At 38.8% G+C, this 25,428-nt stretch overlaps 1 protein-coding gene across 38 annotated transcripts in view; it reads right to left on the reverse strand.

The window, feature by feature from the left end:
* The window catches only part of DTNA (dystrobrevin alpha), a 385,212-nt gene that overhangs the window by 228,992 nt on the left and 130,792 nt on the right, over positions 1-25,428 (reverse strand). The window contains exon 2 of one of the 38 annotated variants that reach the window (XM_082354276.1): positions 4,544-4,778. The exons of 36 other annotated variants lie outside the window; for them this stretch is intronic. The gene's annotated coding sequence lies outside the window, so the exon portion shown is untranslated. Of the gene's footprint in view, positions 1-4,543; positions 4,779-10,992; positions 11,113-25,428 lie in introns of all 38 variants that reach the window. One more of the 38 variants, XM_082354274.1, reaches the window with a different exon arrangement.

A 25,428-nucleotide genomic window follows, 5' to 3' on the forward strand; every position in this document is an offset into this window, starting at 1 on the left:
TATCTATTTTGTATATAGTAGTGTGTATCTGTTAATTCCAAATCCCTGATTCATCCCCCACCCCCTCCTGTTCCCTTTGGTAACCATAAGTTTGTTTTCTATGTCTGTGAGTCTATTTTTGTTTTGTAAATAAGTTCCTTTGCATGATTTTTTTAGATTCCACATATAAGTGATATCATATGATATTTGTCTTTGTATGACTTACTTCACTTAGTATGATAATCTCTAGGTCCATCCATATTGCCGCAAATGGCATTATTTCATTCTTTTTTATGGCTGAGTAATATTCCACTGTATATATGTACCACATCTTCTTTATCCATTCATCTGTTGATGGACATTTAGGTTGCTTCCATGTCTTGGCTATTGTAATAGTGCTGCTGGTGCAGATGTATCTTTTTGAACTAGAGTTTTCGTCTTTCCTGGGTATATGCCCAGGAGTGGGGTTGCTGGATCATACGGTAACTCTACTTTCAGTTTTCCAAGGAACCTCCATACTGTTCTCCATAGTGGCTGCACCAATTTACGTTCCCACAAAGAGTCATTTCCTAAGTGAAAATCTCCTCCCTGTCAATTCACAACAGCTCTGTTATATCAGCTATTTGAGATATCACTACTCAAGCTGGAAGAACATTGTCCAATCACAGAAAATGGAGTATGGCAACCAGGTGAATGACTGAGGCCGCCCAAGCCCATAACTAAGTCCACAGTTCCTTGCTGAGCCACCACCCTAACCCAGACTTCCTCTCTGAAGAACACTCTGAATGTTGGCTTTAGCAGATTATCTGAAATGTCCTCTGACAGCTGGCAAGGAAAGTCCTCAAACCCTTTTACACAGTTTCAAATAAAGCTCAGACAGCATTAGCAAGTCTTCATAAGTACAAACTGGCTGAAATGGCCCATGTATCTGAAGATCTGTATCGTGGGCCTCTAGTTCAAAACTGTTTGGAATTTCAGCACAGATTCCACAGTGATACTTTAAAATTCCTTAGGGCTAAGTGTTTTTTCCTTGTCCATTTATTCAAACTGACCACTAACACACTGGAGAGAATCAAGTCTCAACTATAGCATTCACCGGGGAGACAATCAAGGATTCAACTCCAGTATTCACGGTGAATAACAGACCCTGCCAGAAGTACTACGGGTATGCTTAGGAAATGCAGCAGTAATCACTAAAAATGCTAGCGGTAAATCCATGCAGAGAGCTGTAAAACTGAAAAGCTAAGGCAAGGAAGAATGTTATTTTTAGCAATCAACAGGTAGAAGTCCACTCAAGTTTTCCACTTTTCTGATTGAATGTAATTATAAGAATATACAAAAAGCATAAGCGCTGATCATAGAGGTGATACAGTTTCAAGTATTGAATACTTGAGACGTGTAAGCCTTAATAAAATATTATTTCCACCTATGAGGTATTTATGTAAATCTTGGACTCTTGTAAGAAACTAATTTTTTAGAGGAATTGTACTAGATTTAGGCTTAATCACTTTGAAACAAATAATTTAATTGCTCTGCTTGACAATGTGGGTCATTAGAAAGTACCAAAATAAGGTTACTCTTATCCATTTCCAGAAAATGTATTCACTCAGTTATGTATTTATTATGAACATTGCAGCTCATAGTGTGAAGTTATGAGCTCTGGAAAATACAATGATAAATTGGACCTGAACTCTGTCCCCTCTAGCAGTGGTCCCCAACATTTTTGGCACCAGGAACCGGTTTCGTGGAAGACAATTTTTCCACAGACCGGGGGTGGGAAGGGAGATGGTTGAGGTGGTAATGCGAGCGATGGGGAGCGGCAGATGAAGCTTGGCTCGCTCGCCCGCCACTCACCTCCTTCTGTGCGGCCCAGTTCCTAACAGGCTGTGGACCGCTACCGGTCCGCTGCCCGGGGGTTGGGGACCCCTGCCCTATAGCACGGAGATCTTGTAGAGTAACGAAGACTCACTACTCATTACGCAGACTCATGGGGTAATTAGTTGTAATGTGGTATCAAAAGTACCAAGAGCCAGAGGAGAGATGCATTTACAATATTAGGATTTCAGAGGATGAAGAAAAGTGAAAGAGATTAGTCCAGCTGGGGCCTCTGGGGGCCTTCACCGAAGAAGTGTCATTTAAACGTAGCATGCCTCCCTCTATATGTTGGTGCTTAATAAATATTTATAGAATAAATAAATGAATGGATGGATGAAAAGACATTGGAGGGATGAAGGAGCACAGTGCCTGGCACACACCAGTTACTCAGCAAATGCTTCCTGAATTGAATTGCAGAATTTGAGGAAGGACATTTCAGTCAAGGAAATAAGCAAACACATGGGCATGTGGACAGTGGGCAGGGTTATGTTGGGGAACTAATGGGAAAGGGGCTTCAAAATCATGGGGCTGGACCTAGAGATTATCATACTAAGTGATGTAAGCCAGACAGAGAAAGACAAATATCATATGATATCGCTTATATGTGGAATCTAAAAAATGACACAAATGAAATTATTTACAAAACAGAAATAGACTCACAGACACAGAAAACAAACTTACAGTTACCAAAGGGGAAAGGAGTAGGGGAGGGATAAATTAGGAGTTTGGGATTAACATATACACACTACTATATGTAAAATAGATGAACAGCAAGGACCTACAGTATAGGGAACTATATTCAATATCTTGTAATAAACTATAATGGAAAAGAATCTGAAAAATAATATATATATGCGTGTATGTGTGTGTGTGTGTGAATCACTTTGCTGTACACCTGAAACACAACATTGTAAATCAACTACACTTCAATTTAACAAAAGAGAGAAAAAAATTTAAAAAACCAAAACAACAACAAAAAAAGCATGGGGCTGAACCGTATAGAATGTAGTTAAGGAGGGTGAATGGTATTAGATGGATGAAGATATGCCACTGACAGTTTCGTAGCTACTGCAGGACACAGTCTAAACTCCTTGACATGAATCCCAAGGCTTTCTGAGATCTGGTGCCTGCCCACATCTCCAGCCCTCTCTATTACTCGCCTCTCCATTCATGCTGGACTTTGTTCATTTCCTCAGTAAACAGCATTTTCTTTCCCCTCCTAGTATTACACATACTTTTCCTTCTGGTAATCTTTCCACTTTTGTCCTTCTTCTGCCCCCTCTGTTTGGCTAACTCTTACTTACCCCCAGGTCTCAGCTTTACCATCACTTCTTCCAGGAAACCTACCTTCCCCTTGGACTAGGTTGGCTCCCCCTTTTATGCTGTCCCATTGATCCTGTACGTCTCCTGGCACCTTATTGTAATTACCTGTCTATTGTTAGTCTTCCCTGTTTGTGGGCTCTTCGAATGCAGAGACCTTACCTATCTGGGAGCTGTATTCCCAGGACCTAGTTCAATTCCTATAATACTCATTAAATGATTTGTTGCATGAATGAAACAGACAAGTTCAGACATGAGTATTAGGAATGTTCATCTGACTGGAGCATATCCCATATTATTGAATGACGGGAACCCAGGCTTTAAAAACTAAAAGTGGCTGGCCATGGTATATGGCCATTAAAATATCATAAAATTCAATAGTAACAATTAACATCAATTGAGTGCTTACCATACCAAGCACTGCGCTAGTTACTTTGCAAGCATTACTTCATTGACTCCTCAGAGTGTCTTATGAGGAAGGTAATAAGGAAATGAAAGCACAGATACAATTATATGGAAATAAAATCTGACCACCTTACAAAAACACTGTGTCTATCCCTTAAGTACCACTTGTAGTTCTTGCTACCACAGCTCACAAGATATATATGAAATATCTAAAGGGAATAGGGAGGTAGCTGTATAAAGACAGGCTAAAAAATGTAGGGTATTAAACAGAAGATCTGAAGTGTATAAAGCTTTGAATGATCTGGAAAAGATGACAACAAACGTATCCACTGGAAATTCACTGAAACTTCAAAGAGGTAAGTTTAAGACCCATAAGAATGTACTCTTAATATTACTAAGAGTAGGTTGGAAATGGAAAGTAATTTTTAAGCATTCATATGACTCATGAGTCATGGAGCTGTAATAAATTACTAACGAACATTAGGATTTAGAGGCAAATTCTTAATCTGACAGTAAGAAGAATAACTACATTCTTTCATAATACATCTCCTGGTGCCACTGTAACAGAAAAAAACGTTTTTAACAGGACCAAGAGTCTGATTCAATGCACTAATTTTATATTCTTTACTGACATTAGAATGGATATTCATAAATACTCAATTGTGGCAGCTTTTTCATACAGACCTGGTATAGTGTCTGTCTCCAAACTCAGTAAATATTCATTGACTACTAGGAGTGACCAGGGGTGCCACAGACTAAGTAAGAATCTGAATTTTCATTCTATTTTGAGGTAGAGACACTGGCTCCAAATCCAAAAGATGATTAAGAGCATCTAAAAAGGAAAGGATCTAATTACCACCATTACTATAAAAAGACTATGTCCCAAGGGCGGCATAGAAGCAAAGCAGGTGTGTACAAGTAGGGAAAACAACACACATTCACACCCACACCCACACCCACACACCTCTTTCACCGTTTTCTGTTGATTCATATAACTGGAACTTCACCCTTGAAGTAGAATGAAGAGTTCACCTGACTCATACTTTTCCTGCTTATAGTTCGTTTTTAGTGCTTTGGCAGTAAATTCAGGTGCTCGGAAGGTCAACTTTTTCTCGTCAAACACTTTGCTTTTAGGATGTGAGGATTTTCATTTTCTGTGCCAGGTGCCAGAATGCAGAGATTTGCTTGAAGTGGGGAATCTTTAAAAAAAATGTAAGACTCCTTTGACTCTCAAATTCTCCCGTGTAATTAACTTTATCTAAAACTTTGAGCCCTGGACTCTATTTTTTTTTTTTTTGGTGGAGTGAGAAGTACCAGTTTTGAGATAAGTGAAGTTTTCAAATACCTGACTGGATTTATAAGGAACACCTTGGAATCTGAAAGCAAACTTTATGCCATTTTTATATTCCTAGCCTACCACCACATACAAACTAATGTCAGAACAACAAAGTGACTTTACAAGATTTTTCAATTTCCTGTGGCTGCTTTGGATCACATATAGCATAATCTTGGAGTGAGGTGGCTACGTGACAGGAAAAAGCAGGGGAAAAACAAAAGAAATGTCTTTAAAGATTTTTGGAAAAGTGTTTTTATACGGAATGGGGCATATATCAAAGAGAAAGTAAAGACTATCACACTAGACACAAAATGAAAACATAAGATTATAAACATTGATGTGTTCGGCAGAAACAAGCAAAAATTTCTTTGTAAAAATCACAGTCCCCGCCCCACCCCAGTTTTTTCCCTCCAGAGATCAACAGGCCGTCAAAGAATTTCATCCACTGATTTGTAGCACAAATGGCACATTTGGGTGAAAATTATTCACATTATTTCAAGTGGAAACATTTCACACGTGTAAATGTTGTTGCCAGAAGAATCCCAGAAATGAGGCTCTGTCTTTAGAATGAGGCAGGGAACCTACTGGATGTATTTCACTGATTGTGGGTATAATGTCCGTAAAGGAAATTTGCCAGGGATTCACAGCCATTCTTACTTGTTTGAAGAAGCCCTTTTGCGGACATATCAATTCCTAAGTCATAACATTCCTTTGCTCAGATTGTCTTAAAAGCTGATGGATAAACACTAAAATAGCCCTCCTAACACCTCTGGGAAATCACTATGATGTGCGTTTTCAAGATGATAAATACAGACAGAGATAAATTTGTAAGCCAAGAACGAATGCGAAATGGAGGAGAGCAGAATGGAATTCATGAGCATCAAATTTCCAGTCCTCAGTACAGAGCGTTCTTATCTCCAAAGAAATTCTAATAAAGGCCTGAGCCATTACAACTAACTCTGAAATAGGAGAACACTAGCTTCAAGGATAAAGTTTTAACACGATTACAATATTTGGATTACTTCCTAAGACATTAAATCGAAAAATTCGAATAGTACCACATTAAGAAGATACTAAAGGTGGCCCAAAATTTACCTTTTAAAACAAATGTTATGGGTAAAATATTTGGACCCTAAAGATTTACACATCCACACACACACACGCACACAAAACCCTACACTTTAATTACGCTATTTGCCTAATTTCTTGAAGACAAAGAGAAGCAGAAATACAACATAATCTAGAGTGAGTTTTGAAGAACCTCAAGAATTTAGCCAAACTTTAAATGCCTGTTATTTGACTGATCTTTAGGCAAATCTTCAGAGTTGGGACAAAGCTTCTAAAAGAATCTGAAGGAAGCAAAACTAAATATATTGAGAGGTCTGCTTTGAGTGGTAGCACAGTCATTGAAAGGACATTTCAAAGAGAATAAGCATGCAGTATAGAACCAGAGAACTCCACTACTGCATATGTCCTTCGGCTCCAATTTCCCTTTACCCACAACATGTATTTCAAGTCCCTCCTCTGCTCTGCCTCTACCTTGTTCTAAAACACTGCCCTGGTTTGGTCATCTTATTTGGATTATTTGAAACAGCCTCCTTTGGTAACCATAAGTTTGTTTTCTATGTCTGTGAGACTCTTTCTGTTTTGTAAATAAGCTCATTTGTATCATTTTTTTTTAGATTCTACATATAAGCAATATCATATGAAATTTGTCTTTCTCTTTCTGACTAACTTCACTTAGCATAATAATCTCTAGGTCCATCCATGTTGCTGCAAATGGCATTGTTTCATTTTTTATTGGTAAGTAATATTCATGTATATAAAAGGGGAAAGGAGGGGGAGGGATTAAGAGTTTGGGATTAAAATATACACACTACTATACAAAAAGAGATAACCATCAAGGACCTACTGTATAGCACAGGGAACTATACCCAGTATCTTATAATAACCTATAATGGAAAAGAATCAAAAAAAGAATATATATATATATATAAAACATATGTATAACTGAATCACTTTGCTGTACACCTGAAACTAACACAACATTGTAAATCAACTATACTTCAATAAGACTTTTAAAAAATGAAATAGCCTCATAACTAGTCTCTCTACTTCTACTCTTACTCTACTTCAATCCATTCTTCCCAGAAAGCTGCAATGATCTTTTAAAATGGAAATAGGATCACATCACACCTTTTCCTTCATTATCCCTTTCATTGGCTCGCCACTGTGCCTGCAGGAAACACCAAAAGGCTGAACATATCAGACTCCTTGCCTACTTTTCTAGCCTGTCTTGCAGCATTACCCTCTGGTCCCTCTGGGTTTCCGTTACACTAGCCTCTTGAATGTCTCAATCTCTTCCCAACTTGGATCCTTTGAACCTGATATTCTCCCTGCCTGCAAAATTCTGTCTACCACCCAACTCTTCTCTTTGTTAAATTGTACTCATTCTTCAGGTTTCAACGTCAATATGATTTCCTCAGAAAGACCTTCCCTGATCGCCCCAAAGAATTCAGTTTCCCCTACTGCTTTCTTTCATAGCACCTATTCATTTCTGTCATATATTTTCATTCATTCATTCATTCATTCATGCCTTTAGGCATGCATTCATTCAACAATTATTGCTGAGCACCTACTATGCACCAAGCACTGTTTTAGGTGCCATAGAGGCATGGTCCATGATCTCATGGAGCCTACATTACTTTGTAATTGTATATTTATTAATGTGTTTATTTGATATCTGTCTTTTCTTTTACACAGTGACCTCTATGAAACCAAATAATACAAAAAGGTAAAGAGGTTCCTGTTAAATTTTCCACAATTCCTTAGTGACAAAGCTAGCCCTAGAAGCCTGCCCCTAGTAGGTTGATGCTTTTCCTCATTTTTAGGAGCATATGAAATTGTAGGTGTGGCAAAGACCACTAGTGTTCTCTTCCTCCTGGGAACACAGCCATACTCTAGTTCCCAGGTTTCCTTTCAGTTAAAGTCATGTGATTAAGTTTTAGCCAGTGGGATGTGAACAAAAGTGAAGGCCTCTCCCTGTAAGGCTTAGTGTTCTCATCGATGCTTTTTTTGCCCTCCTGTTGGCTGGAAACAGAGGACTCTGTAGTTTTAGAGGATGGTAGAGTCATAAGATGAAATAGGCCTGGTTCCCTGAATCACCACATGGAGGAAAGCCACCTGCTGTCCAAGAACACCTACCTGAAACTGAAGTACATGAAGGAGAAATTGGGGGCTTTATTTGTAATAATGGCAAGTATTACTACTAACTAATTTGTTATACATGTGACCTTTCTAAAAACATTAGAATATAGGGATATTAGCCAAAGTGGCTACAGTGCATTATCCACATTTTGAATACTGTGTGTATTTCCTAGAGAACGCCATCAGACAGTTCCTCCTGTATTTGGTCAAATGAAGATCATAGGCTCATCTTAATTCCTCTCAGAATTCTGTGAACCTCTTGAACATAAAAATCATCACCATCAAACAGAGATTCGTAAAGATAATAAATAATTTGAATATGTGGTTTATGTTTTTAAACATTTTCTGGCACAAAATTGGACACTTCTGATGTCATGTTGCCTGGTAAAATAAAAGTAATCTAGGGGAGCTGCCTGGCAGTCCAGTGGTTAGGACTTGGCGCTTTCACAGCCAGGGCCCAGGTTCAATCCCTGGTCGGGGAACTAAGATCCTGCAAACCATGCACTGTGGCCAAAAAAAAAAAAAAGTAATCTAAAATGGCCAGTTTATCCCAGACATTGACTCATGGCAAATCAAGTGGTTAAAAGTGAAAACTGGTGATTATTGTTCTAGTAAATTTGTCATTTGCTTATTACTTCAAACTGACTTTTAGACATTATATAGATAGAAACTACTTTGCACATAAAACACACTTTTTTTCACAATAAACTACAAAATATGACATATATGTTATTTTTCATATAAGCTGCATCTTTCTAATTTTAAATCTATTCAGTTGAAAATTCTTAGATCAAAAATAAGATTACCAATATTACTGGTAATCTTAAGCATATATAATTTTTGAGTTTAGTCTGGACAAATAAGAAACAGAAATTTAAGTAATGTGCCCAGTTTTTTGTTTTTTGTTTTTTTACTGTGACTTTTCATCATCTAATGAGGAATGTTTTATTGTTATTTAGGTCATTCTGAAGTAATTGATACAATACCCTTTTAAAATATTTCTTGAAAGGGTAAGTGTTTTTGAAAAATCAGAAAGCACAATCAAACATTCCTCAAAATACTCAACTAAGGAAACAAAAGCCAACTGAGCAAATACATATCCAGTCAAGGCAATTTAAAATAATCACATCCTATGCAGTTAAAAACATCACCAGGAAGGGGTGGGGTGTCTGGGATATATGATATCTCCACCTCTGTTTCTTGATCTCTGGATTAGATTAAGGGAATAGGTGATGAAGATATGCTTAGAGGAAATATTAATAAATGAGACCCAGTTTTTCTCAAAACAGACACAAGACTAGGAAATGGGCTCAAGAGTAGAAAATGATGTTAGCCAGTGTCTAAAGTCAATACAGCTGGGGAAGCATCCAAATTATTTGTTTTTTCCTCTTTTCCAGTCTTCCAGAAAAGACACTGTAGGGAAATGAAGGGACTCTCCATTTGCTCCAGTAACACTGACCCATGTGCTTGCTCAAAGACCTGGGCTAGGAACCTTTCTTTGTTGTCGGTGTTGATGCAACTTCTCCATGCACCTGAGTCTAGTGTAGACACATGCCATCCATATGAGCTGATCCCTTACTGAGGTCTATTCTTTAACTTCTGCATATAGAGATACATATGTGTAGATTATTCTATGAGCAGAGGTAGCTAGAATGGAGAGGGTCTGCTGTATTCCTAAAGTTAATATCCCTTTAACAAGGCCTAAAGTAATTTTCCTCCTGCTGCACTCAACAGTAATTCTCAATTACCTGCCCACATTGCAGAATGGGATTAATAACACTCTCAACCTTTGTCAGTTTTCTGAAGAGGCTCAAAAACTATATGCAAATCTTATTAACAATAAAGAGGACTACCCTAGCAGGTATATGCAGGGTTTCCTCTAAGTGCTTAATATTGAGGGTAATAAACACATTGAAAATCACACCATTCATTTAACTAAGTCCTTCACACAATGTGAAAATCTTCAAAGGTCTTCCAGAATCAGTATCTACAGGCTAGAGCCTGGGCTTCATGATAATCTCTATTTCTAAGATAACTCCTACATTATGTCAAAAACCCATGTAATAAATAAGCTTGAGAAACTCAGGGAAAGACTGAGTTTTCATCCAGGGTGAAAGTGATCATAATTAAAACATCCAGTTCACAACCTCCCCGGTATGCACTAAGAACTCCTAAAGGGCAACAATTAAAAGAATCAATTTACCAATTTGAAAATAAATTCAAATACTTAGTATATATTAAAATATGTTCTTTTAATGAGTACAAGGAACATTAGAAAGAATGTGATGACCTGTTTTGAAGCTTATGTCTTTTTATATTTAGTGTAATAAAGGATTCATTGTGCAAAGATCCAAATATTCTGGCAAGCTGCAGCAATGCTAGGAAACACTAATGCCAGATACATTTTATATCCATATTAGGCTGAAGAAAAAAGACGGGTTGAAGTGAACTGCAAATGATGGTTTTCTTTTGCTCAAACTTTTTATAAAACATCAGTGATGCTCTCTTTGGATTATAAAGTGAGGTGCCAAATTGTGTATTTCTAGAATATTCCTGATGATTACCAGTATACAAATCAACAGTGACTAAACCAAACTTGGAACTTGAAAATAAAGTTAGAGATCTTCAAGTGACTATAAATCCTGGGAAGAGCCTTTTAGCTCTCCAGTAGGATTTAGGATACATTTCAGAGTCTGTCATTCCAGAAAGTCTTTTGAAATGATGACTGTGTTTAAGCTGGAATCTTAAAAATGTTATTTTATTAGCTGCCATGTCATTTTATTCTCCACATACCTCATCTAATAAATACAAAGATTGTAAATAGTCACAAATAAGTAACATTCACAAAAATATCCTCTTGATAATGGTACCTTCAACTCCCAAGTGTTCCACGAATCATTCAGCTTTGTGGCAATTTGGACCCTCTAATCTCCTTTCTTTCTCTATAGTTTTAGCCTCTCTATCTTCATTTCCACTGCTTATTCAGAATCCTACGAGAAGATGAATAGGAGAATGAAAGGATATAAATGGACTAAGGATCTTGCGAGGGAAGGCAGAAACTACTTACTCAAGTGCAGTTTGGCTTATTTGTGGATTCTGCATATCTGTTATTCCTATTTTCTATTATCCCCAATAATCACATTAGCCATAATAAAAGTGATAGATAATTTAGAGAAGACAACCTAATATACAGTTGAAGAAAGATGTACTATTTGATGAGTCATAGAGTTTTGTTCAAGCAATATAGGTTTGGGTTACAAGATTTTACAATTTTTACAGTTATATAAAGATGATACTTAATGATGTATGGGGAGTTAATAAATCATGTAATGAAGGAATACACAATCTGATGATTGGGTATTATATAATAATAATATTTTTATTAAGATTTCATATTAGGCAACTAAATCTAAAATGTAGAGCAGAAAACGTAATCCCAGTTTTTAAAAAAGACAGCTCCCATCATTTCATCTAAAATATGTTTATGGACAAAATTGGGGTAATGGTCAGATACTTCTGGTCAACGGCCTAACAATGAAACTGTGGATCTTAGTGATATGTTGCCAACATTTCTGGTTCACCCAGTGAATATACAAAACTTTTGCAGAAGATAATAAAGATTAAATAGATTTCCTTAAAGACACGAGCCAAACTAATTAGCACATTGTTGAGGAATCTTTCACCATACTGTGTTTAAATTCAGGAGCTGGAGATAGGCTACTATCATTTAAGAGTGCTTCTTGAGACCTTCAAGATGGTGGAGGAGTAAGACGTGGAGATCACCTTCCTCCCCACAAATACATCAGAAATACATCTACATGTGGAACAACTCCTACAGAACACCTACTGAATGCTGGCAGAAGACCGCAGACTTCCCAAAAGGCAAGAAACTCCCCACGTACCTGGGTAGGGCAAAAGAAAAAAGAAAAAACAGAGACAAAAGAATAGGGATGGGATCTGCACCTCTGGGAGGGAGCTGTGAAGGAGGAAAAGTTTCCACACAGTAGGAAGCCCCTTCACTGGTGGAGATGGGGGCTGGCCAGGGGAAAGCTTTGGAGCCACAGAAGAGACCACAGCAACAGGCGTGCAGAGGGCAAAGCGGAGAGATTCCTGCACAGAGGATCAGTGTCGACCAGCACTCACCAGCCCGAGAGGCTTGTCTGCTCACCCGCCAGGGCGGGCAGGGGCTGGGAGTTGAGGCTCGGGCTTCAGAGGTCAGATCCCAGGGAGAGGACAGGGGTTGGCTGCGTGAACACAGCCTGAAGGGGGGCTAGTGCGCCACAGCTAGCCGGGAGGGAGTCTGGGAAAAACTCTGGACCTGCCGAAGAGGCAAGAGTACATTGTTTCAGGGTGCGCGAGGAAAGGGGATTCAGAGCACCGCCTAAACCAGCTCCAGAGACGGGCACAAGCCACGGCTACCAGCGCGGACACCAGAGATGGGCATGAAATGCTAAGGCTGCTACTGCAACCACCAAGAAGCCTGTGTGCAAGCACAAGTCACTATCCACAGCTCCCCTCCTGGGAGCCTGTGCAGCCCACCACTGCCAGGGTCCCGTGATCCAGGGACAACTTCCCCAGGAGAACACATGGCACGCCTCAGGCTGTTGCAACGTCATGCTGGCCTCTGCCACCACAGGCTCACCCCACATTCCGTACCCCTCTCTCCCCCTGGGCTGAGTGAGCCAGAGCCCCCTAATCAGCTGCTACTTTAACCCTGTCCTGTCTGAGCGAAGAACAGATGCCCTCAGGTGACATACATGCAGAGGCAGGGCCAGATCCAAAGCTGAACCCCAGGAGCTGTGCAAACAAAGAAGAGAAAGGGAAATCTCTTCCAGCAGCCTCAGGAGCAGCGGATTAATTCTGCACAATCAACTTGATGTACCTGCATCTCTGGAATACCTGAATAGACAACAAATCATCCCAAAATTGCGGCAGTGGACTTTGGGAGCAACTGTAGACTTGGGGTATGCTTTCTGCATCTAATTTGTTTCTGGTTTTATGTTTATCTGAGTTTAGTATTTAGAGTTTATTATCATTGGTAGATTTGTTTATTGATTTGGTTGCTCTCTTCCTTTTTTTTTATATATAGATATACATATATTTTTCTTTTTCTTTTTGTGAGTGTGTATGTGTATGCTTCTTTGTGTGATTTTGTCTGTATAGCTTTGCTTTTACCATTTGTCCTAGGGTTCTGACTCTCCTTTTTCCTTTTCCTTTTTGTATAGTTTTTAGCGCTTGTTATCATTGGTGGATTTGTTTTTTGGTTTGGTTGCTCTCTTCTTTCTTTCTTTTTTTTAATTACTTTTTAATTTTAATTTATTTTTAATAACTAAAAAATTTTTTTTATTTAATAACTTTATTTTATTTTATTTCCTTTTTTTTTCCTCCCTTTTCTTCTGAGACATGTGGCTGACAGGGTCTTGGTGCTCCAGCTGGATGTCAGGCCTGTGCCTCTGAGGTGGGAGTGCCAAGTTCAGGACGTTGGTCCACAAGAGACCTCCCGGCTCCACGTAATATCAAATGGCGAAAGCGCTCCCAGAGATCTTCATCTCAACGCTAAGACCCAGCTCCACTCAATGACCAACAAGCTACAGTGCTGGACACCCTATGCCAAACAACTAGAAAGACAGGAACACAAGAGAGGCTGTCTAAAATCATAATAAGGCCACAGACACCCCAAAACACACCAACGGACACCCTCCTGCCCAGCAGAAAGACAAGATCCAGCCTCATCCACCAGAACACAGGCACCAGTCTCCTCCACTAGGAAGCCTACAAAACTCACTGAACCAACCTTAGCCACTGGGGACAGACACCAAAAACAATGGCAACTACAAACCTGCATCCTGCAAAAAGGAGACTGCAAACACAGTAAGTTAAGCAAAATAAGAAGACCGAGAAACACACAGCAGATGAAGGAGCAAGGTACAAACCCACCAAACCAAACAGGGGAAGAGGAAAAAGCAGTCTACCTGAAAAAGAATTCAGAGGAATGATAGTGAAGATGATCCAAAATCTGGGAAATAGAATGGAGAAAATACAAGAAACGTTTAATAAGGACCTAGAGGGACTAATGAGCAAACAAACAATGGTCAACAACACAATAAATTAATTTAAAATTCTCTAGAAGGAATCAAGAGCAGAATAACTGAGGTAGAAGAGCAGATAAATGACCTGGAAGATGAAATAGTGGAACTAACTACAGCAGAGCAGAATAAAGAAAAAAGAATGAAAAGAATTGAGGACAGTCTCAGAGACCTCTGGGACAACATTAAACACACCAACATTTGAATTATAGGGGTCCCAGAAGAAGAAGAGAAAAAGAAAGGGACTGAGAAAATATTTGAAGAGATTATCGTTGAAAACTTCCCTACTATGGGAAAGGAAAGAGTCAATCAAGTCCAGGAAGCACAGAGTCCAATACAGGATAAATCCAAGGAGAAACATGCCAAGACACATATTAATCAAACTATCAAAAATTAAATACAAAGAAAAAATATTAAAAGCAGCAAGGGAAAAGCAACAAATAACATACAAGGGAATCCCCATAAGGTAAACAGCTGATCTTTCAGCAGAAACCTGCAAGCCAGAAGGGAGCAGCAGGACATATTTAAAGTGATGAAAGAGAAAAATCTACAGCCAAGATTACTCTACCCAGAAAGGATCTCATTCAGATTCGATGGAGAAATTAAAACCTTTACAAAAAGGAAAAGCTAAGAGAATTCAACACCACCAAACCAGCTCTACAACAAATGCTAAAGGAACTTCTACGCCGGAAACACAAGAGAAGGAAAAGACCTACAAAAACAAACCCAAAACAATGAAGAAAATGGTAATAGGAACATACATATTGATAATTACCTTAAATGTAAATGGATTAAATACTCCAACCAAAAGACATAGACTGGCTGAATGGATACAAAAAGAAGACCCACATATATGCTGTCTACAAGAGACCCACTTCAGACCTAGGGACACATACAGACTGAAAATGAGAGGATGGAAAAAGATATTCCATGCAAATGGAAATCAAAAGAAATCTGGAGTAACAATTCTCATATCAGACAAAATAGACTTTAAAATAAAGATGATTACAAGAGACAAAGGACACTATACAATGATCAAGGGATCAATCCAAGAAGAAGATATAACAATTGTAAATATTTATGCACCCAACATAGGAGCACCTCAATATATTAGGCAAATGCTAACAGCCATAAAAGGGGAAATTGACAGTAACATAATCATAGTAGGGAACTTTAACACCCAACTTTCCCAATGGACCGATCATCCAAACAGAAAATTAATAAGGAAACAAGCTTTAAATGATACATTAAACAAGATGGACTTAATTGATATTTATAGGACATTCCATCCAAAACAACAGAATACACTTTCTTCTCAAGTGCTCAAGGAACATTCTCCAGGATAGATAATATCTTGGGTCACAAATAAAGCCCTGGTGAATTAAAGAATATTGAAATCGTATCAAGTATATTTTCCGACCAAAACGCTGTGAGACTAGATATCAATTACAGGAAAAAAAATGTAAAAAATACAAACACATGGAGGCTAAACAATACAGTAATAAATAACCAATGGTCAGTGAAGAATTCAAAGAGGAAATCAAAAAATACCTAGAAACAAATGACACCAAAAACACGATGACCCAAAACCTATGGGATGCAGCAAAAGCAATTCTAAGAGGGAAGTTTATAGCAATACAATCCTACCTAAAGAAAGAAGAAAAATCTCAAATAAACAACCTAAACTTACACCTAAATCAATTAGAGAAAGAAGAACAATAAAACCCCAAAGTTAGCAGAAGGAAAGAAATCATAAAGATCAGATCAGAAATAAATGAAAAAGAAATGAAGGAAACAATAGCAAAGATCAATAAAACTAAAAGCTGGTTCTTTGAGAAGATAAACAAAATTGAGAAACCATTAGCCAGACACATCAAGAAAAAGAGCGAGAAGACTCAAATCAATAGAATTAGAAATGAAAAAGGAGAAGTAACAACTGACACCGCAGAAATACAAAGGATCATGAGAGATTACTACAAGCAACTATATGCCAATAAAATGGACAACCTGGAAGAAATGGACAAATTCTTAGAAAAGCACAACCTTCCATGACTGAACCAGGAAGAAATAGAAAATATGAACAGACCAATCACTAGCACTGAAATTCAGACTGTGATAAAAAATCTTCCAACAAACAAAAGCCCAGGACCAGATGGCTTCACAGGTGAATTCTATCAAACATTTAGAGAAGAGCTAACACCTATCCTTCTCAACCTCTTCCAAAATATAGCAGAGGGAGGAACACTCCCAAACTCATTCTATGAGGCCACTATAACCCTGATACCAAAACCAGACAAAGATGTCACAAAAAAAGAAAACTACAGGCCAATAACACTGATGAACATAGATGCAAAAATCCTCAACAAAATACTAGCAAACAGAATCCCACAGCACATTAAAAGGATCATACACCATGGTCAAGGGGTTTATCCCAGGAATGCAAGGATTCTTCAATATACACAAATCAGTCAATGTGATAAACCATATTAATAAATTGAAGGAGAAAAACCATATGATAATCTCAATAGATGCAGAAAAAGGTTTTGACAAAATTCAACAATGATTTATCATAAAAAGCCTCCAGAAAGTAGGCATAGAGGGAACTTACCTCAGCATAATAAAGGCCATATATGACAAACCCACAGCCAACATCATTCTCGATGGTGAAAAAGTGAAACCATTTCCTCTAAGGTCAGGAACACGATCAGGTAGTCCACTCTCACCACTGTTATTCACCATAGTTTTGGAAGTTTTAGCCACAGCAGTCAGAGAAGAAAAAGTAATAAAAGAAATCGAAATTGGAAAAGAAGAAGTAGAGCTGTCACTGTTTGCAGATGACATGATACTCTACACAGAGAATCCTAAAGATGCTACCAGAAAACTACTAGAGCTAATCAATGAATTTGGTAAAATAGCAGGATACAAAATGAATGCACAGAAATCTCTTGCATTCCTATACACTAATGATGAAAAATCTGAAAGAGAAATTAAGGAAACACCCCCATTTACCATTGCAACAAAAAGAATAAAATGCCTAGGACTAAACCTACTTAAGGAGTCAAAAAACCTTTATGCAGAAAACTATAAGACACTGATGAAAGAAATTAAAGATGATACAAACAGATGGAGACATATGCCATATTCTTGGATTGGAAGAATCAACATGGCAAAAATGACTATACTAGCCAACGCAATCTACAGATTCAATGCAATGCCTATCAAACTACCAATGGCATTTTTCACAGAACTAGAACAAAAAATTTCATAATTCGTATGGAAACACAGAAGACCTTGAAGAGCCAAAGCAATCTTGAGAAAGAAAAATGGAACTGGTGGAATCAGGCTCCAGGCCTTCAGACAATACTACAAAGCTACAGTAATCAAGACAGTATGGTACTGGCACAAAAACAGAAATATAGATCAATGGAACAGGATAGAAAGCCCAGAGATAAACCTACGCACATATGGTCACCTTATTTTTGATAAAGGAGGCAAGAATATACAATGGAGAAAAGACAGCCTCTTCAATAAATGGTGCGGGGAAAACTGGACAGCTCCATGTAAAAGAATGAAATTAGAACACTCCCTAACACCATACACAAAAATAAACTCAAAATGGATTAAAGACCTAAGTGTAAGGCCAGACACTATCAAACTCTTAGAGGAAAACATAGGCAGAACACTCTATGACATAAGTCACAGCAAAATCCTTTTTGACCCACCTCTTAGAGAAATGGAAATAAAAACAAAAATAAACAAATGGGACCTAATGAAGCTTAAAAGCTTTTGCACAGCAAAGGAAACCATAAACAAGACGAAAAGACAACCCTCAGAATGGGAGAAAATATTTACAAATGAAGCAACTGACAAAGGATTAATCTCCAAAATTTACAAGCAGCTCATGCAGCTCAATATCAAAAAAACAAACAACCCAATTCAAAAATGGGCAGAAGACCTCAATAGACATTTCTGCAAAGAAGATATACAGATTGCCAACAAACATGTGAGAGGATGCTCAACGTCACTAATTATTAGAGAAATGGAAATCAAAACTACAATGAGGTATTATCACCTCACACCTGTGTGAGTGGCCATCATCAAAAAATCTACAAACAATAAATGCTGGAGAGGGTGTGGAGAAAAGGGAACCCTCTTGCACTGTTGGTGGGAATGTAAACTGATACAGCCACTATGGAGAACAGTATGGAGGTTCCTTAAAAAACTACAAATAGAACTACCACACGACCCAGCAATCCCACTACTGGGCATATACCCAGAGAAAACCATAATTCAAAAAGACACATGTACCGCAATGTTCATTGCAGCTCTATTTACAATAGCCAGGACATGGAAGCAACCTAAGTGTCCATCGACAGATGAATGGATAAAGAAGATGTGGCACATATATACAATGGAATATTACTCAGCCATAAAACGAAATGAAATTGAGTTATTTGTAGTGAGGCGGATGGACGTAGAGTCTGTCATTCAGGGTGAAGTAAGTCAGAAAGAGAAAAATAAATACCGTATGCTAACACATATATATGGAATCTTAAAAGAAAAAAAAAATGGTTCTGATGAACCTAGGACAAGGACAGGAATAAAGACGCAGATGTAGGGAATGGACTTGAGGACACGGGGAGGGGGAAGGTTAAGCTGGGACAAAGTGAGAGCGTGGCATGGACATATATACACCACCAAATGTAAAATAGATAGCTAGTGGGAAGCAGCTGTATGGCACAGGGAGATCAGCTCGGTGCTTTGTGATCACCTAGAGGGTTGGGATAGGGAGGGTGGCAGGGAGATGCAAGAGGGCGGGGATATGGGGCTATATGTATACGTATAGCTGATTCACTTTGTTATACAGCAGAAAGTAACAGAACATTGTAAAGCAGTTATAGTCCAATAAAGATGTTAAAAAAAGAACTGCAAAAAAAAAAAAAGATTAAGCATAACAAATAGAAAAATGATAATGGAGGGTTGAGATCAGTACCAGCAGCACGCAGGTGAAAAACGGAGCTAAGGGACCATGGGAAGTTTCCCCAGCAGACTACCAGTGACGGAGTTGTCCTCACAACCTCCAGGGGAAACTAGGATCCCAATTATTCTTCATCCTTTATAGAAAGAACACGTTCTGGCTTGTGGACAAAGGGTGGCTAATCTGAGGAGCAGCCTCCGGTCGTGAGTTACTGATAGAACAAGAACGTTGTTTTAGGAATGTGAATCAGGTTGCAAATGCAGGATGCCTTGGCGAGTGGGGAGAGACTGCAGACAGAATCTAGATCTCAAATAATTGTGGGGAAGATTTAGGGGTTGTCCAGCTGCTAAAATTAGAAGTTGCTGAGAACTAAGCCTAATGTGTTATTTTTTTTAGTTATAATAAAATGTCTCTTTAAAAAACAAACAAAGAGTGCTTCTTGTAGAAATAAGATATAAATAAGTGATTATTGTCACAAAATAAGAATGTGCTTATGCAAATCACATACTCTTTAATGAGTGTTAATTTTGAAAACTAAACTAACGTCCTGCATTCTTCTAATATAGATATTTCAAAATATTTGGGGGCATATGTTTTACCACCATGATGAGAAACCACAGGTTCTGATTGTGGTTAAAAGCACCAATGGTAAACAGAAGAGGGGCTCAGAGGGGCTAAGCTCCATGACATATCCTGCCACTCTGCTTTTAAGTTACGTATTCATTCTACCCCAAGTTAAAAGAATGTTTCCAGAAATAGTCACCAAATTCCTTTTATTCCCTAGTCATAGGCTCCAGCCCAACCTAATATCAAGAGATGTTTTGTAACAGCCTGAGTTATGCCATGAGAGTTATTGCCATGGATTCCAGGTTCAATGAGTTTGGGACAGGGTTGTACTGCTGTGACATTTCTAGGAGGGTTTGAAGCAAAGAGACTTAGCATTGCATCCAAGGCAACATGATTCCCCAGGCAAGCTGGCCTGAAGTCAAGTGGAATGTGCAAGCTGCTTTCCTGTCAGGAGACTTGAGTTCCCTCTGCTAAAGCGGTGAGACTGTGTACTGGGATGGCATTCAAGAGTTTTAAATAGTGAAGAAAGGTACTCATTCTCAAACTTTCGTAGCGTCCCATGGAATACCAACATGGAGGGTGGGAGTTGCCTACCAGCACCCAGTTTCTATTTGGGTAACCACGGAGGGGGACCCCAGTGCAGCTCCAAGTACCTTCATTCTTGTTGTCCCTGGGCCACTTTTGATTTTGCTCTGGGATGCCCCAGAGGGTTCCCGGAATGACTCAGCGGACCCTCACAGACTCTGTTGCTATGCAAAGGTTATGGTGAGACCTTGATTGGAAAGCTTCTGCCTATTGTAAAAGAACCTCATATCCAGTGGATAATCAATGTATCTTACTTGAAAAGCATCTATAAAGTATTAAATGAGGGTTTTGAATTTAGTACAGTCCTTTTATAGTAATGGTACTAGGAACAATACTGATGCTTATTTGGTGGATTATGATTTTCAAGGATTTTGCTCTATGTGACTGTTTTTCAGGATTGTTACTTATTTCTCAGTATACCTGAAACTATGTAATGTCACCTATTTGACTTAATTACCTCGTACACCTTGCTTTCTGCTTTTCTACCCACCTCTTGACTCAACTCCAAGCTGCAGTGTCTCACATCGACTTAATTTACATTAAAGCAAAATTCAGAACCAGAGAGAGAATTCCTCAGCTCTGCCCATCCCTGAAACACAATGTGTGGTGATCTGGGCCACACTTTCAGAAGCAGGAATATTTGATGGGAGAGAGTTGAGTCAAGGGATTGGGAGAATTACCCTCCAAAGAGTCTCAGGCTGTTAGAGGATGGATTGGTTAAATGAATTATTAGTATGTTCCAGCTGGAGAAGAGAACACTCAGGAAATACAATTGTTGTTGTTATGTATTTGAAGGGCTATCACGTGGAAGAGAGAATAGGCCTATTTAATGAGGTTCTGGGGGGAAGAACAAATGGAGGGTGGAAGAACAAATGGAGGGTGGAAGGTCTGGACACAATACCCTGAAGAGACTGTTCTGAAACATTCTGGGCCACCCAGGTCAATGGTGAGTTCCCAGGGCTGGAAAAGATAATTTTCAAAGATTAAATTAAATTGATAAATCATATGCCTTGCTCATAACAGGGTAAACAGAAATTATTCAACACATGTTAATTATCACAAAATTAATAATTATAATTGCTTTTAGGCATGGGATTTGATAAAAGGCTAATAAGTTCCCATAGATCTTTGAGATTCTATGATTTGCTAAATAGTTAGAGACTTACCATCACTGGCTTACTGTTATGTTCATATTACCTACGTTGAGTACTAGAAATCTTCTAGGATGTTTTTATTTTAATACTTATTTATATTAGTATTGACATTTATTTTATATTATCACATCAGTTATTTGATTATGAATGAAGTCTTTATCCCTAGCATAGAGGTACGTAAATTGACAGTGCCTAAGAAAGTTTCAAATTCCTTCCTGAAGGAACAAAACAAACACACACACAAAACCCGGAAAAACCAAATCACTCCTTCATATGAAATGAAAAGCAGCTAGAAGTCTGTAGAAAGAAATAAACCTTTGTTTTAAGAATAAACTTTGAGATTTTAATATAAAAAGAGAGTAGCCAGTTGTGGGGTAGGCTAGGGGAAGGCTGGAAGGAATCTAAACTCTGGCTTGACTTACAGAGATGAAGCAAACAATCAGGCTGGACTTAGGAACAAATAATGGGAGACATTCTCAGCAGGTGGCAAAGCATGGTGCTCAGGGAATCTCAGAATAAGCAAGAGGTCTAGAAAGATTGGTAGGACTATCAGGAGGTGGGTACCTGTGCTTAGTCTGGATTACAGGAGCATTTGATACACGTTGATAGGATGAATGAACAAATAAATGAATGAACGAATGTCTGCAAGTTGGCAGTGGGGGTCCTTGCCATGGGTATCAGGTCTTCCTGGCAAGGCTGCAGTCCCCCTAAGAACAGAGATAGAGGGTGGAAAGTATGACAGGGACCAACTACTGGACCTGGGGCACCAACGCAGAATAAAACCAGGGCAATTGTCTGCACACCAAGGGGAAAGAATTGTCGATCTGTAGATGCCTGTATTTCTGCCTGAGAGTATGGGGCAATGGGAGGCAGAACTAAGGTGAGGGACACACAGGCAGGGGGCTGTCACTGTTGGGAGAGGTAATGAAATGGTCCGCAACGTACAAATAGAAGGGAGCTGCTAACAAAATGGTGTTGATAATATGAAAATATTATTATCTCTGATTGTCCCCCAACCGCAGTTAATAGCCGTCTCTGACACAGTTTGAAACCTAGACCAGCAGAAATCTTCATCAAAGGCTTTCACTGGAACTTTTAAAATACTATCATTTATACATTGAAAGATAGTTTATTTTCAAGTATTTGCTGGGCTGTGCAGAAAACCATCTCTGAACCATTCTCCTAATCCTACCTCAGGAAATCTCTGGGAAATGCGTCCAAATAAATATGGAGCAGAAGTTTAACATATCCCATATCTGTAGTTGTTTGGTCCCAAAAGAACTAGCATGGTTTAGAAAGTGAGGAGAATGGAGCTGGGGCTGTCACAGATCTGCCAGTCTGTCAGCAGACCTTGCAGTGCCCTCTTTGTCTCCAAGTAGAGAGAAACGCTGAGACTACATGGGAGCAGAATGGGAATAAAGAGATCTCAAATGCCTTCATCCATTCTGACTTAAATTTAACTTGTCTTTCTTTCCTTTTGAGAGCTGGAGTAGGTCAAGGAGAGCCAGGTTTATAGCTAGAGCAGATATATTTCAACCCAAGTTGGCCCATAAAAGTCTTTGCTAGAATGAGTTTTTGCATTACTATGCCATTTTTCAACCAGAGAGAGTATTGTTTTAGCAGTGCTTTGGGGTGTGAGAGAGCTCGAAGGTGAGGTCCCTGATTATCTCATTTAAATAGGCCCCTTTTCTATCATGCTCTATTGCTTTACTCTGATATTACCTGAAATTGTATTATCTCTTTTGCTCCTTTTTTAGCCCAATTGTATGTAAGCTCCATGAAAAGAGGGATGAGGCCAGTGGGCCTCAACCAGGGGTGATTTTGCTGTCCCTCTCCAGGGGACATTTGGCAATGTCTAGAGACATTTGTGGTTGTCACAACTGGGGAGGGGGCGGAATGCTACTGGTATCTTGTCAGTAGATGGCAGGGATGTTGCTAAATATCTTACTATTTGGCCAAAATGTCAACGTGCCCAGGTTGAGAATCCCTGGTCTAGGCTGTATCTCCAGTTTTTCCTAGAACAATGCCTGGAAACTGGTAAGTGGTCGATAAGTACTTACTAAAAATATAAATAAATGTCAGGGAAAACTGTCCAAACAAATTTTTCCACATAAAGGAATAAACTTTTTGTTTCCACTGTGGGCACAAGTACCATATTTTCATACACTTAAAAATTAAGTCAACATAAATGCTTATGAATTAAGATGATGGTGGTGCAGTCTCCCCACCAAGAACATAGAAATGTAGGAACTAAGATGTCCTCTGAGAATTAAACTATCAATATAAATCAACACAACTGAGCCAAAGCATGCAAAGTCCCCCTGAAGATAAAGAATGGCACCTGGGCAAGTCTCACCTGAGTGCCAGTGTACAGTACCATCTAAAAACATGATTTCTGGAGTTAGCCTGTCTGGATTCCAATCTCAGCTTCACCATTTTCCAGACAGGTCAATTAGCTGAACGTTGTGCCTCACTTTCCTCATCTATAACATGGGAATAACTATAGAACTTGTCATAGGGTTGTTATGAGGAGTCCATGAGATAATGTATTCAATGGCTTGGTAAATACAAAGCTTACTACCCAGTGAACCCTCAGTAAATATTAGCCATTATTTATACAAGACTGAACTATAAGTTCACTTGGGGAATTAGCAGATCTAAAGGAATAAAGTTTTAATGAGAACTACAGGGGGAGTCAGCAACAGAGGGATAAAAAAGCAAGAGTCAGAGAGGGAGTTGATATTTATTGCTCCTCTATCATATGCCAGGCATTTTCTTGTGTTCTGTATCCATGATTTCATGTAATTCCGAGGGACAATCCTTAACTAAAGAAGGCTAAGTGACTAATCAAAGGACAGATTGCAGTAAGAAGTGGTGTTGAGAAGCCTGGGACCATCTGACAACAAGCAATCACTGCTCTTTCCACTCTATCAAGAGGAGCTGCCCAGTCAAAAATGGCAACGACCAATCCACATGGAGAAGATTCTGACGGCATGTTTACCTTTGCTGTGGAAAGATATGCATAGCTCAATGCTCTGAAGTAGTTGAATGGCTCAGCTAATTTCCTTTAAATGGATTTAATCTTATTAAACAACTCTCTGATTCTATTTCCCTTCTTACATCAACCTACAGGTAAAGAATGGGCATTTAGCTCATGAGAGTATCCTTGTAGCACTTATATTTATTGTATAACATTTAATAAACTGCTTAGTGGGTTTATAAGTTGGTGTCTGTGAGCTTGGATCATAGGAGCCCACCTCTGAGAGAGAACTCTGTCTGCACCTGTAAATAACAGGAGGTCCAGGCCCCGTGCTGCACTGTTGTTCAGAGGGAACGCCGCTATTTGCTGGACTGAGGGCTCTGTGAAAGGGAACTCAGATCTACTCAAATCTTTGGTCTAAGAGTATCTGAGAGCCAAATGGAATGGCATTTTAATTAACCAATTTACCATATTTACACATGTAAGAAGTTCACCTCTTTGTATGGGGACTTCTTTTCCTTCCAAATCTAGGGTGGAAATATATTTTCCTGTAATTTTACCCTATATGGAGGAATATTTTTAGGCAACAGCAGTGGCTTTATACTTCTAAAGGATCTGATAAGAGCTGCTGAAGGGGGGCAATGAACTGCACTTAATTAAATCCTGGTTGCTGAAAGTGTATGGAAGAATAAAGACAAATATCATATAACACTTACAGGTGAAATCTAAAAGAATGATACAAATGAACTTATTTACAAAACAGAAATAGACTCACAGACTTAGAAAACAAACGTATGGTTACCAAAGGGGATAGTGGGGGCTGGGGGGAGATGAATTAGGAGTCTGGATTAACAGATACACACTGCTATATATAAAATAGATAAACAACAAGGACCTACTGTATAGCACAGGGACGTATACTCAGTATCTTGTAATAGCCTATAATGGAAAAGAAT

This window comes from Balaenoptera borealis (genome assembly GCF_965194805.1).
Source record: "Balaenoptera borealis genome assembly, chromosome: 14".
In the NCBI taxonomy this organism is placed as follows: Eukaryota; Metazoa; Chordata; class Mammalia; order Artiodactyla; family Balaenopteridae; genus Balaenoptera; species Balaenoptera borealis.